This window comes from Chamaea fasciata, unplaced genomic scaffold, assembly GCF_029207755.1.
Source record: "Chamaea fasciata isolate MVZ Bird 193981 ecotype frontalis unplaced genomic scaffold, bChaFas1.0.hap1 SCAF_2, whole genome shotgun sequence".
Taxonomy (NCBI): Eukaryota; Metazoa; Chordata; class Aves; order Passeriformes; family Sylviidae; genus Chamaea; species Chamaea fasciata.
The window spans coordinates 62,957,075-62,969,523 of NW_027094087.1; positions in this window are offsets into that span (position 1 = coordinate 62,957,075).

The following is a 12,449-nucleotide window of genomic DNA, read 5'->3' on the forward strand; positions in this document are numbered from 1 at the left end:
GTGTTGATTTGAATATTTACATTTTATACATGCTGTTATGTGATAGCATCACAATGAAGTTGCACTGTTGTCAAGTTGTCAGTGGCCTAATGCCTGGATCTCTATTGCCCTTAGAGGGTGAGGCACTGCCAGATTGTCTCAAGCTGTCCCCATCAAATAGCTTCAGTGCTTGAAAAAAAGGATTCTGTACTCAGTAGAATACATCACACAAATACAATTGCTCCAAGTGTGAAATCTCAAAGTGAAATTCTTGCTGCTACTACTTCCCAAAATGCAACTTTTGCATAAAATTAATTCTGTTTGCTCATTACAAATGAGTATTTTTGTTAAAGTGGGTAGGGATGTCCGTGAATTATCAGCATGCTAAGTGTCCTGTAATCATCTGCACTACTGCCCTGTTATATGAAATGTTGAGTTGTTGTTTCTGTTCATAGAGTGTTTATTTTTCTGGAGGGATGCCAGGAGTTTCCATTTCCACAAGTATAGTTCACTGGTAAAAATACTTCAGTCATTCATGAATACATTTTTGGGAGAGACATGGTGCAATTTAAAAAACTGTAGGAAGGAACAACCCTGACAAATCACATTTTTACCTGCTACACTAAGTTTTTACTTTTTCAGTAATAGTTAATTACATGCCGTATTGAAAATCCTCCACTGCACTGACAAGCAGCTGAGAAGCTGCAGGAGTTTATGGAGCAAATACCTGCCCTTACATACCAATTCATGGAACTGGGAAGCTCTCTTATAGACAGCAATATAGATGAGGGTAAAGAAGATAGTGAGAACAAGCTTTAGCTGATGGTGTCAGAGGATTGCTGCTGGAACTGTCTATTAAATGTGGATTCCCGGTATTGGACTAGATAATCACACTGAATTGATAGGATAGCACAGCTTGCAATGGCAGGAATATGTTTGCTGAAAATTTATGTCAAGGTTGCCTTGGAGCTTCCAGCCTCATACCAGTATAAGATTTCCTTGTCTGTAGAGATGAATTTTGTCATAAAAGTCTGGCAACTTACCATTTCTGACAGCTGCTGGTGAGCTGCAAGCCCATTTGAGACCACTACCATGCCACCCCTAACACCAGCATTAACCAAAATGCAGGCCTCAATAAGAATGAGGCAGGAAGACTCCTTATGGTTTGAGGGCACGAAAAGCTTCATATTCTCAAATGACAGCTTAAAAAGCAGCTTGTACCTGTTTAAAAATAAAAAAAAAAAAAATCTAAACTTTATTTTTTTTTCCTCTAAGGAAAAGGCCCAAGTTTGATATTGTGTTTTTAGCTTTTGGCAAAGTATCCTGAAATGGGAGAATAGATAGATCACAGATCTATCTATGAACGTGATAGTGCTTGCATTCCTGCTCTATTTTAGAGCCTATGTGTGCATTAATAATTTTAAAAACATTTTAAGTGTGGAGATTCACAATTAGACTTTCAGGCTTATCCTTGATTTCCATCAACACAAGGAGCTCTCTTTTGTGTTTTTTTTCTCCATATTTTTAGTTATGTGAGGCTCAGACAAGCTGAGCCTGTCTCAACAGTAGGTCAAAGGCAGCAGGACACTCTAGCATGTCTTCAAGCCTTCACTATTCATCTCCTAGTTAGGGACCTTGCTGGTGTTCTCTGTGATTCCCATCTAGTCTATATATTCAGATTTCTTTTATAAATTAAAACACAAAGTGAAGAGGAAGGGGAAAAGAGTGGAAAAGATAATTTTCTGCACTGAAGTTGAGCCTTTAGCAGACCATCCACTCAGAGACTAATGGAAATCTAAAGTGGAAATACCTCAGGTTTATATTCCTACATGCCAGTGGGATTCTGTTTCTGAACATCAGATTCAAAGTCAGTTGAGAAATGTCATGATCTTCTGCATGGGCTCTCTGAAATCTGAATTCTTTACATAGCATATTATTTGCAGAGAGGGGCCCTGGTGGAACTTCCCTCTGCATTTGCACAGTAAGACAGCAAGCGACTAAAAGAACTCCAAGAGAGAACAAAAGGACAAAACCAAAGCAAACTAAAAATAAAAATAAAAATTAATAAATAAATAAAAAGTTGCTTAGCAATGCATCCTGTACCACTGCAGGGGGATGGTCTTTGTCACAGATGTTTACATGTTGTGAGTAGAATTTACTGAAAAGCAGAGAAACATTTTTGCAAAGCCAAAAATGTAAACAAATGGTGAATTGCATTTCTTTCAGCACTGAAAAGATCAAACTAGAAGGAAAGACACAAGCAAAAAAATGCATGTATACATAATTTTTAAAAGTTACTAATTTGGAAATAGATAGGGTTTGCTTGGGTTTTTTTAATAGATTTTTCTTCTTTGTCCTTTCTACTGTACCCTATTTGTGCCATTTGGTTCAATGCACTGAGCGATAATTCTGTTAGGGTTTATTTTTATATTTGAAACTTTGGGCCTATGAAAGCTTCAGAATGGTGAAAGAAGAAATATTTAATATTAAAAAATGAGTGTTGGAAGAGTGGCTGACTAGAAAAATTTCAGGGTTAAATATTTCTTTTAGTGCTTTCATGACTTCATAATTTTAAGAAACTGAGGAACTGGAAGAATGGAAAAAGTGGAAAAAATCCATCAACATTGCTCATATTATTGAATTTAATTGCAAGGAGCAGGAAAATAAAAAGATGTAAAAGGAGAACTTTTCAACTGTTACATTAATTACTGTCTCAAAATCTTTTAAGGATTATAGTTGAAAAAAAATGTTGGGGGAAAAAATCTATATCAATTGTCTACATTCTTCCATGTGTTTTTTTGGTTGGTGGGTGGTGAGTTTGTGGGGGTTTTTTGTTTGTTTTTGTTTGTTTTGTTTTGTTGTTTTTTGTTTGTTTTTTTTTGTGGTTTTTTTTGTGGTTTTTTGTTTTGTTTTTGTGGGTTTTTTTGTTTGGGTTTTTTTTTTGTTTGTTTTTTTGGGTTTTTTTTTGGTTTTTTTTTTTTTGTTTTGTTTTGTTTTGTTTTGTTTTTTTTCTTGAAAGGCTTGCCTATTTAGACATCTCCTTTTCCCCCATTTATGGTTGGCTTCCTTTGCAGCAGACTGCTACAGACCTCATTCCAAATTGTTGACAGTGTACTTTTTATATTTTCCCTTCTGGTACAGCACATTCAAATGATAAAAAGCCTTAACATGTGCATGTGCACACTGAGTACACAAAACCCAGACATCATACATATTCGTTTTTCTCATGGATTGATTGGTGCCATGCTTTAGGTTACAGGTTTCATAGTTTCCTATAAGGTACATTTCCTAGTGCAGCATCTAAGGGTGTCCAAGGTATATTTCATCACTTCTAAAAAATCCATTTTATTTTAGCATTTTATCAGGTATAGTGCATAGATTTTTTTTTTAGCAAACTCTTGCTATGAACATTTTACAGCATAAAGTTGCATATGTATGAAAATATATAGAGATGGCAGGAGGTAGAGAATATTTTTAACCTCTAACATTCTCAACACATGGTAAAAACTCCATTTATTTTATAGTGGAATTGGTACGTGTCTTCCAAGGATTAAAAAAAAAGAAAGAAAGAAAAAAATTAAGGCGCAAAAAATGTCATATTTTTGCTCTAATATTACAAGGAAGAGACACCTTGCTGTTTGTGCCAGCATAGATAACTATGATCTTTTAACACCTTAGAAGGAATCCTTCTGAGGAATAGAAATCCTCAGTACCTTGCTGATCTGTTCTTCTTAAACAAGCATGTCCTCTGCTTCATGGCTGCACAAGTGAATGACATTTTATGATGTAAGAAATGTGAGAGAAATACGCACAGGATTAGTCTCTTGTCCCCTAATAATCCCTTAAATTCTTTTAGCCTTTCCTACCGCTCACCACCGTGTCACTGTGACATGTTAAACAGCCTGAGTTACTTGTTTGTTCACAGTTTCTATGGGCAGTGTGTTTTTCTGAAAGGCTGTGCTGGACAGCAAGGTCAAAAGCTGCTTCTTTGTTTTGTCCTGGATTTTGCACCCTCCGAAGGGAGACAGAGATGGTGTTATCTCTGAGAGTGAGTTTAGAGGCTTTGCTGGACAAGCTTTGGCAAGTGCAGGGCAAAGCAGGCAGGGAGCCTGCAGCTGGCGTGCGAATCGGCAAGAAAGCAGAGAGCACGGACACAGAGGTGACAAGAAACTTTCAGGGACAGTCAGAGGGAGTTTGCTGCAATCCGCTGTGAGAACTGCAGGATGGAGAACAAGGTCAGAAGGAAGGATGGGCACACTGGATAGGGGAGAGACTTGTTTTCAAACAGCTTAAGGTCTGTTCCCCAGAAATTTTCCTTTTCTTTATTGTAATGGTAACTTTGTCCTACCCTGTGACCTACTGAATTATGGTTTTTTTAACACTGAAAGCCCGGTCTTGTGGTTTTACATAAGGAACAACATTGGCACACTTATCTCATGTCTCTGACTGACTCAGCGTCACATCACATTGACTTGCAATTTTCACAATGAACAGCCTCTCAGACTCAGGACAAGGGGAAAGACTTACCACACTGCCAGTCTATATCCAGAGGAATTGAGGTGGAAAAAGACTTACAGTTTCCCAAAGCAGGGAAGGGGATATGAAGGTAACATTTCTAAACTGGATGTAGTATGGAGTATTTATCCTCTAGTGCCAAGTCAGCTGCTGCTGGGAGCTTATTAACCTCTGTGTATGGCCATTGAGGAATGAATTCCTATCAGTTTACAAGGCACAGAAAATGTTATAAGGCAGAAGATGGAAAAAGACATGATAGGACAAACTGAGACAGTCTGAAGGGCACATCTTTTTATGAAGCCTGCTGAACACTGCCTCCTGTAATAGCCAGCTGCTAGTCTTTCCAGGTTTTGTAAATAACTTGGTGTTTCTTTCCTCCATTACAGTAAATACACTGTGTATGTATATAAAGCATATGTTTAAGACTGGGCCTTAGATTTTCTTTACCCCCATCCCCTGTTTTCCCATGGTTGCCTGTTCTTTGGCACAAACAACATTACTAATTACATAATAGTAGCCTGATATTGATGTAAATTTTATCCAACCATTCCTAACTGCCTTTGGAAAGTTAGAAATGTGAGTAAAAGGGCAAATACACTCATAAAACCAAAGGGAGTCAGTCAGTCAGTTGTCAATCACAAAAATGAGGCTGATATAGGAAAGAAAAATACTGCCTTTCAGTAACTTTTCCCCTCCCAAAGTTAACCAGTTAGATAATGACTGTGCTATTATTCTGAATTGAATATGAAATTTTCTAAATGTTGGAGTAAACTAAATGGGAAATAACTGCAGAAATTTAGACAAAAAAGAGTCAGTTCCCTGGTGATGCATCCTTCTGAAATGTCCACAAATGTCTTGAGACAAAATATCTATGCATCATCTTCTTGTGCTTATCTGGTAAAGCTGTCTTCTTTCTTGACTTCATTTTTTCTTCTCTTCTACATTCCCCTCTTTACCACTGTTTGAGTGGAGATGTGTAGGTTCGTAAAGGATGTTTGAAGGAAACAAGTTGGATGATTGCTCAAAGCATGAAACATTTTTTCCACTTGAGCACAGTAAGCTCGGAAGGACTTTTCTACTGCCTGCCAGGGGACTGAACAGACCTGTGCTGTGATTTCAGGGAATAGGTAGGTGCAGCCAGCACAGGTTTTTCCCTCCCGCAAGTGCGACAAAAAATAGTAGTTTCTTGTAGCAAAGTTTTGGATCTTGATTTCAAGGGGGAACATAATGCATCACCATAACGGCCCACAGGTTTCCAGGAAGGAAGTTGGGCAGAAAGTCCATAGGTTGACTGGACTGCAAACTGAATGGATGTGTCTGTGTGTACTTGTGTGCATCCCATTTATCGAAATGTATATTTACCTCTGAAATTATTTTTTTTTAATTTAAATTATTATGAACTCTTGGGGGTTTTGTAGTTTAGAAGAACCATCTTCAGGTTCTATTTTGCTGATACAATAAAAATAAATCATTTTTCACAGGGCGTTGTTACATATAACTGAAGTAAAACAGTGAAAATTCAGTTGGATAAAAATAAAAATAAAAAAAACCAAGAGAATGAAACTCTTTTCTTCAGTACTAAAAAAAAAAACAAGATAGCCTGTGTGATTGTTTCTCAGTGTTTTGGAGTAGTCTCTCACCTCTGTCAACTGAGCTGTGGTGATGTCTTCACAGATAACATGAAAACATGTTATCACTGAGTAATTTCTGACCTTATTCAAAGATATCTCTTGTTTTACTTTATTCATCAAAAAAGCTCTGTGCACTGTAGTGCAGCACCCTTGGTGCTTTCAGTACTTTGTTGCTGGTAAGCTGAATCTCCAGCACAACAGTGGGTAGCTACTGATCAATAGCGACCGAAGGTGACACATTTCCAGAAGATGCTGGCTGTGAGCTTCTGAGCCCTCTGGAGAATGAAGTTTGGCATGACACACACCCAGAATCTTAAACAACCTGTTTTATCTTGATTCTGTTGTCATTACTGATCCATGCATCTATGAAAGCACTCTTTTTTCCACAGAACAGTGCTTACTTTATGAACGTCAAAATGGCAGTTTTAAAGGTGAATAGGATCCAAGCGGCAATCACATTCTTCTTCACAGAACTCGGTGCTTGTTGCCAAAACTATTGTTTCTATCATTAGCTTTCTTACCAATTTAACTTAATAAGCTAAATTACTTTATTTAGTGGCAAGTTCTCCAGTACATCTCCACTAACCATTGCATATTAAGTGTTGGTTTTATTCATATAAATACTCTGAGAAGTGGGCAAAAATGAGATGGACAGAGGACAGAAAAGGAAGCTGAACAGAGTAGCCCTTCCTACACAGTTTGACTGATGAGTCAAAGGAGAAGGACTGTTTCCTATGGTGAATTTTGTTAAACTCTTTATTCTTGAGGCACAAGTGCTAATTGCTGTCAAGAAGGATGTGCTAAGGCAGCAGAAAGTGACTTATCAAGAGAAACCTGGTTTCCAGGTGCACTTGCCCAGGAACAGAGGGAGCATCTACCAGTTACCTCTTTCACTTCACTTACTCTGTAGAACAACTCCAAGGTGTTTTGAGACAGTTGTAGGAATGACTTCAAACACGTTCTCCCCTGGAAATCTTTTTCGTAAATGAAATTAAAAGGCTCCAGAGGGGTAACTGCATCCTCCTAAGGACAGCACAGCATGCATAGTACCACTCAGCATGACGCTGCCCAACACATGACAGTAGATGACCATTACAGGATTTCATTGTATTTACTGTCATTCAGTGACATCCAATGCTTGATAGCTATCAAAGGGTGGCTTATATGCTTTGCTACACTGCTTTGATGGATATTATGCTGTGGCTTTTTTTTCCTTTCTTTTTAATATCACTTGCAATCCCATGGCATGAACTCAGATCAGCTTTATGTAAAAATGTGTTCAAGTTCCTTCACTGTGTATTTTACTGTTGCTGCCTTACACAGAGGGTAATTGTTGTAGGTTTTTCTATCTGGATGTGCCTCAAAAACCAGAGAAATAAGTAATTTTTCAAAGAACCTGTTACGCATAAATTGTGTGCAGATCATCCCTGGTGTATTTGTAGGGGTGTAACCATATGGATATATTTTCCACCGTTGAGTCATCTGTTTATCTACTTGTCTATGCTATGTATAATAAGTTCTGATTGAAAACAGTTTAACATCTGTAGAGGAAATGGAAGAGTAACAGTGAATTTCAGAGAACAGAACAAAAATTTAGAAGTGTAGAACAAAACTGGTCTGGATATGGACTACCTGGGAGTGTCACACGGATCACAGCCCACTTTCTAGTAGTTGTGTCATGTTCAGAAAATCAGAGCTCAGGTGAATTACTTCACACATCTGGGGTTTGTGCACTGGTTGTCCTCTGAAAGGAATTACTGTTTTATTAAATCAAATTTTCCCTGGGCAGTATCCATTCAAAGCCTCTCACACACCAAACACCCATCCACTGTGCTAAAACACTCAGCTGAAGGACTAGCTGCATGGGAAACTATAATGCAAGACAGGGACTGAGCGGGAAAGACTGAGAGCCCTTTTAAAGTTTTCTTTCAGTGGAACTGTGATGGATTCAGATGCTATTTTAGTAGAAAACCCTTAATCGCCAGATTTTAAATGTTCTAGTCTTTTGTCTCCATACTTTGTGCCTCATAAATTGTAGCAGAATTCTTCAGTTTTGCAGCTGTTATGGTAATTAGCAAACTAAATGACTTTTACTTTTAAACCCGTGAATCACAGCTAACTGCTTAATGCCACTGCCATAAACATGTGCTCTATTGACATCTTAAGCTGTTTCTTTGTGTTAACACCTTTTCTTCTCTTGAACATTCCTCTCCTAGTAACAGTCACCTATCCCTACCCAAATAAGTTGCTCATCAAGCAGCCCTCAACCTAGCTGAGATGGCTAGTGATCAGTGGGTTATTAAGTGACTTCTCTTAAACCTTTGTTTATGTATTAAGGGCCTAATTTAGCCTTCCTCTTCTCTAAAACCATGACAGTAGTTGAACCTGAAGCTTCACATGATTTGCTGTGTTCAGGGAAAAAAAAAAAAAAAAAAAAATAGTGCAATTAGTGCAGACAATTTCTCTCATCTCTGAGATTCTTTTCCACTACCAGTGCTGAACAGTTATGTAAATCTAAAATTAAAAAAAAAAAAAAGAAAAAAAAAGAGAAAATATGCTGCCTATCACTTGTAGTGATTGCAATTCACTGGTATCTAAACTCATCCCTTTGCTTATAAAGGAGATTAGATCCTTTGATATGAATGAAACACAGATAAAAGTTGTTGTTAGCAAATCATGCACATATCTGGTGAAACTCCACTGGTTTTGTCACATTTCAAGAGGGCGAATTTAATCTAATACTTTTCATTTTTAACTTGACAAGGATTTGAAATAAAATGCTTTAGTATTTACAAATACTGTGCATTGGTCACTGATAAAAAGGAAACATACTCACCACAGCTATGACATTTTACTTATCTTTCCATGTGGATATGAGGCCATCAGAAATGGATACCTTGACTCTGCATCTCTACGTGCCTAACTATAATTACATTATGGTAATATGTTGAAATTCAGATGCTATGTTGGATATAAATGCAGTACAATTTTTTTTTTCTTTTTTTCAGGTCATTGGGGAGATTGATAAGGATCCAGAGAAGAATTTATGTACCTAATTTCTGGAGTTTTGCAGACAAACTATATTTTCTCATTTTTTCAACATATTGGTAAAGGGCAGTGTCCCAGAAACCTGCAAGCTAGTCAGAGAGTCACTTGAAATAGTAAAGCTATTTGAAAATACTTAAGGGAGAAAAAGATATTAAACCCTTACTCAAGAAGACATACTTATTTCTCTGATACAAGAATTCTTTTATGTAAGAGCCTGAGACACCACTTTTACACACTGCTACGCAAAACCTGGCAAATAAAACTGAACAATAAGAAAGTCTGCAGAAAAGTCCCAGCCACTCTGAAACACTAGAGTATTCATCTCAAAGGATGCCAAGGTTAGAGGTGAGGATTGAGTTCTCAGAGTCTCTGTCCTAGGAGACTACTAAGACACTGGATAAAAGTGTTTTGTGTGATGCTGTTCAAACACACAGGAGAGTTGGCCACACTGGAAGTCCCTGGTGAGACCAGACATTTAACAGCCTTATCAGGGTATAAGGCCAAAGCAGTACAGTAGGATCAGAACCTCTATTATGGATATTGTTGGACAGGGAATAAAGGTGGCCTGTAGATGTAGGTGGCAGTCCAGCAAAAGGTTTCTGGTAACACAGTAAACCCACAGTGTCAGTGCTTGGTTTGCAAGTCCTTTTGCAGATGTATCCTAATATGACAAGAACAGAGTCACAGCACTTCCCACACCAAAATATGTTTAGAGCAGATCTCTACCATAGAGTCTAAATTTGTTGTGAATCTTCAGCACTGCAGGCTGCATTTTTTTCTTAAGATTTCCAGATTCCACAAACGTCCAGTGTAAACTGTTGTCCTGTTAATGTTGCATATCAGGGCATGGACAAGCCTTTTTTTCTAAAAAGATGAAAAGGTGCTTGTCACATCTGTAAGTAGCTCTCTGTGATCCAAGCAGCACTGAAAAGAACATTTTCTTTTTCTCCCTGTTTTGTCTGTGTTTAAGCAGACTAAAGAAGAAATATAAAGAATGCAGAAGACTCTCAGAAGTCCATGTAGCTTGTCAAAAGATCATGAAGAAATATGTAGCAATATTTAGGAAATGACTAATACCTTCTGGAACAAAGCTTTTCCTTTCACTAAAAGTAATTCCTGTTTTCCTATTGCATTCCATGAGATGCCAGAAACACGAATTAAAAGTATGGAAATATTCCATAATAAAAGTAAGACCTATCTAAGGCTTCTTAGATCCAAAGAGATTTAGTTTATTTCTTCACCTGAGAAATACCAGGATGAATAACAACAACAACAACAACAACAAAAGAATGAAACAAATACCTAGCAAAATATGAGTGAGAAAGAATTGCAACACCTCTAAAGACCCAAGTATTTAGATTAATTTTTGAAATTCTGAAATTTGTGAAATAAAAAATTATTCCTTCTGTAAGTCTCAAAATAATTTCTAAATGCCTAAAAAAATTAAAATGGGAATTTCATTAAAGAATAAAACTGTTTAAATGTTCAGTCTGGAAAAATTGTCCCAGCTCATTCCTTTATTGATTGAGCTATCTATAGAGGAAATGTCAAAGCTGAAGGTGTCAAGGAATCTGTATTTATGTAGATATTCTATTTACTGCTACTCAAATATTCAGACATTTAAATGAAAAAGAGCTATAGGAAACAATGTACCAAATTTGTACATCATATAATGGTGCTGTTGAGCTCAGTGAAAGTTCCAGATGTAAAAAGTGTCAGAATTTAATTCCATACCTTTGTCTTCAGACATCACCAGCAGGGAAATGGATTTGTTTTTTAATTCTTGGAGGACCCATCTAGCCATTAGACAGAGCAACTAAATGGATCAACAAGAAGCTGCAAATGGGATTTTTCTGTAGCTTTGGTGTTACTGAAAATGGGATATAACTGCCAAAACTATTGCTTGTGTTGTAGAACAAATTCTCTCCTGATATAAAATGAAACAATTCCATTGACTGCAATGACGTTACACCCAATTTATGCCAGAAAAATATGTAGCTCTTTATCCATTTATCTATAAGCTGGTTTCTGTGACTTAATTTCAAATGAATTATGTTACTGTTCTTGGTCTGTGCCCTTGCAGCACTTTGTTACACAGAAGGCTAGTTCAGCAGAAATAAATAAATGTGTGATTTGCAGTCTCAGCAAATGTCCTAGCCAGGAACAATGGCCTCTCTGCAGTGTTCCAGACTAATTGCCCCCAATTTTCTGCTCTAACCTTTATATGCAATACTATTCTCCCTATTTTTTTCCACCCGATCCTCATGTTCAGATTTTGTCCAATGTCAGCAAGACTTTAACCATCAGCCTTTACATATTCAAATTCCTTTAGAGAATAACTTCCTCTACAGTGATCATAAGAAACACGTATTACATTTAAGAAAGTGCATTACTTAAGAAAAGGATATGTTTTAAATCTTTCCTTCTTAAGCTCTTGCCCTGAATTTTTGTGTTTTATAATATACCCTAGTATTTATGGTAACAAATGCTATCATTATAATTGTGTCTTATGCTTACTAGTATATCATCATCCAATGTTTTTCCAATTTCACAGTCAAAACCTGCCATCAAATATCATAAGCAGTTTAACTGATATTAATACAAGTAGGAAGATTTTTGAGCTTATTTTAAGGCTGATTGGCAGCAACTTTCTGTCCAAAAACTGAATGCAATAGCACTAAATTAATGATAAGCATTAATAAATCATGCTTGAGGTAATTTCTTAGGTACTAAGGACCTTTTGATGATTAGCAAACATGTCTGAAAATTTTTATGGTCACCTACTTAATAGCCTGTGACTTTGGAAGGCTTTAAATCCAGAATATTGACCTCATTTTATCATTAAGTCTTCTACATTATAGGAAGTTGTTTGTGAGGCCTATTGGATTCAGTGGTGTACAGGAAGGATGAAATTAAAGAAACTGTAAATAGTTAGTTTCAGCTAGAAATTAATAGATCCCAGCTACTTACTTTGGGAATCGCCTGCTGAATTTAACAGAATTGGTTTCCATGGTCCAGCTGCATTTCTGCTGAACAGTTCAGCCAGGTGTGGAGCCATAGTCTCTGACCTTTGTGTGCTATTCAACTATGAAAGACCATAGACCATTCTGTTGAATACAATATGTAGGTTAAAAGTAAAAGAAATATTCACAAAACCCATGATATCTGTGAAATGGAACTGTGTTGTTGCTGAAATCTTTTATTAAATCTTGCGTAAGAAAAAAAAGCACGTTTTATATGCACATTCAGGTTATAGGTAAAGATTCCTGATGGGAC